We start from the raw sequence: 4,512 nt of genomic DNA on the forward strand, positions 1-4,512 counted from the left end.
CTTTCCAACGATATGTATATTTATCTACATTACTTTTTATTAACTGTAGCCATACCAGGTTTTGTCATCTACAAGTAAGCTTTTGTGTTGTCTACCCACTAAGATGGTTAATCAAAATTTTCTACAAAAAGAAACTTATATTGGACTTATAAAAAGGACTAATAGCCTGAATTTAGAGACCATCTATCAGAATCAAGATTTCTAGAACTCTTAATAGTGACATGGCTCATGAAGTACCGCTGATTCAAAAATAGAAATTAGTCACTAAATAGATGTTATTTTAAATTATTTACATGATACTATTGTGAACATTTTTTAAAAGTGTCCTCTGAATGTAAGTAATTGCTTATAAAAGAATTTATTATAATTTAATTTATTCAAGCCTGAAGCAGAAAATATTAACCACAGAACACTGCAGAACTCTATCCAAAAATAGGTGTTTGTCTCTTTAAAAATGTCGGCAAGGCACCCTAAAAGCTTAAGGGCATTAAGAGTTGGGCTGAGAAAAGTCAGCAGTTCACCTGTGGCTCTGTAGGAAACAGTTGTGGCTACTGTATCTCTGAGCAAGATTCACTGTAGAACTACCAAGAAGCAAGCCAAGGCAGATAGGAGGGAAGCCCGTGATTATCTTTACACATTTGCCTTACTGAAAAGATAAAAACATTCAGATTGAGCCAATGAATGATTCCAAATTGGCCAACATCATTTGAGGGTCAAAGAAAAGCCCTGTGGCCTTCAGGAGTTCTGAGGAGAGGTAGTAGAGAGGCATCCGAGAAGTTCACCAACCGAGAATCAGAATCGGCCAAGGGAAAGATTGTTTAAAACACTCACCTGGTTAACCAACTGGGCCCTGGTATCTGTAGGAAGCTTCGGTGTAAAACTGCAGGGCTGCCAAGCAACCCAAATGAGCTCTTCACAGCGGTCTTTTCAATGTACAACGACGGGGACTTGGAGGACGGAGAGAGAGAGCATCAAAGGACCAACATTCTTGAGGCTGCTATTGTGGTCAATTTCGGCCCCAGACCCCGAGCAGAGTGGCTGGCACAGTCCGTATGACTATGGCCCCAAGTTACTCGCAGCAGCTATGGAAGCGAGGCCATGTCCAACAGGAGAGTCACAGCAAAGGTCTCCCAAGAGACACAGGGGCCAGAGGGAAGCCTCCTTCCACCAGCGCAAGACCCTGGGACATCTGGCCCACAACTACCCTAAGCGAATCGTGGTGAAAGGGAAGCATGAGAAGACCTTGATCAGGACACAAGGCCCAAGAAAAGCCTTGTAAAGCACACAAATGGGCCTCAATTAAGGTGCCAGCCTTAGGGCTCCCTAACGTAGAGAACCCCTTTTTCTTCTGTGTGTCAGAAAAAGACCAAGGTGGAAGTAAGACTTCTGCTTCCATTTTTGAGATCTGAACCATGACCATAAACATATCTGTCCCCAAACCTGGCTGCATCCCTTCCTGTAGCCAATAACAAGCTATCTGCCTTCTGTTGTTCAGCCCATGTATCTTTAACCTGTTGGTCAAGTTCGTCTCTTCCAGATTACAGCAGTTCTATGTAAGAATGATAGTGATGAATGGGTACAGTCCCAACCCATTCCTGATGGTGGACCAGGCAGCTCACAGGTTTAGGGCAAATAAAGAGAGTGGACTCTGAAAGATATATATGTATAGGTCCTGCGTCCCATCTCATTGGAAGTAGCAGGATCTCTCATCGCCAATATCCTAAATGAATTCAAAGTCCTGTCCTCTTCAGAGGGGAATATCAGGATCAACTAGAGGCTTAGATGATCTATGAGGACTGTGTGACCCAGCCTGCATTCTCTCACCTGACCCATGCCACTAATAATGTTCAGATGGTTCATCCCCACACCACCTTACCTGATCCATTCCACTGGTTCTGTCAAGGTCAGCGAGGGTTCTGGATGGTCCGTCCCAAATTGCTTCACATTATCCATTCCAGAGGTCATATCCAGCTTAACCTATTAACTAACACAACCCCATATGATAATGAGGTGACCACTGCATATGAAATCAACCACTGTTGGATTAAGGACTAATCAGGATTCAAGAATAAGGGCCAATAGAAATGCAGGATAGAGGTGAGGTAAGCCCTTGGGGTACTGTGACCCGACCCCTATAAAATCCAACGTCACACCCCTAGACATGGTCAGCTTCCTCAATTCATGAGGTGGTCCACTTTGTGATGAAAACATACTTTCCTATCAAATCTTTGCTCCGCTTACTGTCTTTTCATACTATCTGGCTTTAACATCTCCCTCTGTTGTGGGGACAAAACACTTGGGAGAAATTTGCAAGTTTTTCTCTGAGGAAGAAAAGCCCAGCGACATGCGTATATATGATATGTGCTATTAATATTGCACTCTATCACTGTTGTATCCAAGATTTTTGGTGCACTTTTGAGGATGGTTTCACCAAGAACAGTGGGAAGATGGTGGCAGCCCCTGTTCTGTTTTGACACCTGATTGGTCCTTGGTAAGCTAGGATGCTTATTCTTTTCTCCTGCAGTGGAAGCTGGCATTCGATTGCCTTGTATTAAAATGGCCTTGTATAAAGAACACCTTTCAGTAATTTTAAATTGCTAAAGCATTTTAAATTATGTAGCACTTTTAAATATTTGCACCGTTTTACCAATGTTGTGCAGTTGTTAATGTTCATAACAGGAAATATCAGAAGGGAAATTTCAGGCAATGAGTAACCTTATACGTTACTAGAAATTGGGTGTTTGACCTTCACACCAAATAGCACCCACTTTGAATGAAAGCTGTGCCTACTTGTTGAACTAGAAATGGCAGACAGGAACCCACACTGACTTCTTTCTCAAGTTCAAACACAATCTATTTTGGGTTTGAAAACAAACAAACAAACAAAAATGTTTCCCCTTCCATTAGCAAACTTCCACCGTCCAAATGCATTTATTTTTATTCGATAATCCTTATTCAATGGCTAAGTTTCACATGTATAGGAGATGACTGAAAATACCATGGGTTGGGTCAGGTGTACCTTAGTCCTCAAAGTAACATCGTTTATTTTCAGCATTTTAAAGAGGTCTTGTAGGGCAGATTTACCCAATGCAATATGTCTTTTGATCCCCTGACTGATGATTCCATGAGCATTGACTATAGATCCAAGCAAGATGAAATCCTTGACAAGTAGAATTGTTTTTCTGCATTTATCATGATGTTACCTACTGGTAGGTTATGATGATTTTGTTTTATTTACACTGAGTTATCATCCATACTGAAGGTTGCAATCCTTGATCTTCATCAGCAGATACTTCAAGTCCTCCTCTTTTCAGCAAGGCAGGTTATGTCATCTGCATAGCTCAGGTTGTTTATAAGGCTTCCTCCAAATCAGATGCCATTTCTTCATATAATCCAGCTTCTCTGATTATTTGCTCAGCATAGAGATCGAGTAAATATAGTGAGAGGTTACAACCCTGATTCAACATTTCCTAGTTCTAAACCATGAAGTTTTCTGTTCACAAAAATTTGACTCTTGGCCTGTGTACAGGTTCCACATGAGCACAATGAAGTGTTCTTGGATTCCCATTCTTCTCATGGATATATACAGTGTGTTATGATCCACATAATAGAATGCTTTGCATAATCGAGAAAACACAAGTAAACTTCATTCTGGTATGCTTAATTTTCAGCCAAGATCCATCTAACATCAGCATTGATGTCACATTGTTCCACATCCTCTTTTCTGAATCTGAACTGAATTTCTGGTATCTCCCGGTCAAAGCACAGCTGCACTAACTGCTAGATAATCTGTAGCAAAATTTGTCTTGAATGTGATATCTATGATATTGTTCTATACTCTGAGCTTCTGTTGGGTCATCTTTCTTTGGAATGGGTACAAATATGGATCTCTTCCAGTCACTTGGCCAATTAGCTATTTTTCAAATTTCTTGGCATAGTTGAGTGAGTGCTTCCATTTCTTCATCAGCCTGCCGAAACATTTCAAATTGATGTTCCAACGATTCCTGGAACGTTGTTTTTGGCTAATGCTTTCAGTACAGTTTGAATTTCTTCCTTCACTACTATTGGTCCTTGCTCAGGTGCCAGCTCTTGAACCAGTGGAATGTCAAGTAGTTTGGGGTTTTTTTGGAACAGGGACTCTATATATTCCTTCTATCTCCGTTTGATACTTGTTGCATCATTCAATATTTTGCCCATAGAATCTTTCAACATTGCAACTGAAGGCTTGATGTTTTAAAAAGTCATTTCTGTTGAAGATATGCTGAGTATGTTCTTCTTGTTGGTGTTCTAACATTGGTCTTTGCACATGTGGTAGTTATATAATTTGGTGTCAAGGGGTGGCGTCTAGTCTATCAATCATGTTATAGCTAATGAGGCCTTTGTGGGGGGCATGGCCTTCCCCTGAGGATTCTGGGAATTTCTGTATTTCTTCCTTGGAGGCGGGAGACACTCTCTTGGCTCACTCCCTTGGAGATTCTCTACTGACAAGGCTCAGTCCCTGCAAGACATTTC

The sequence above is a fragment of the Echinops telfairi genome, unplaced genomic scaffold, assembly GCF_000313985.2.
Source record: "Echinops telfairi isolate 266 unplaced genomic scaffold, ASM31398v2 ScPeMD7_7;HRSCAF=31, whole genome shotgun sequence".
Taxonomy (NCBI): domain Eukaryota; kingdom Metazoa; phylum Chordata; class Mammalia; order Afrosoricida; family Tenrecidae; genus Echinops; species Echinops telfairi.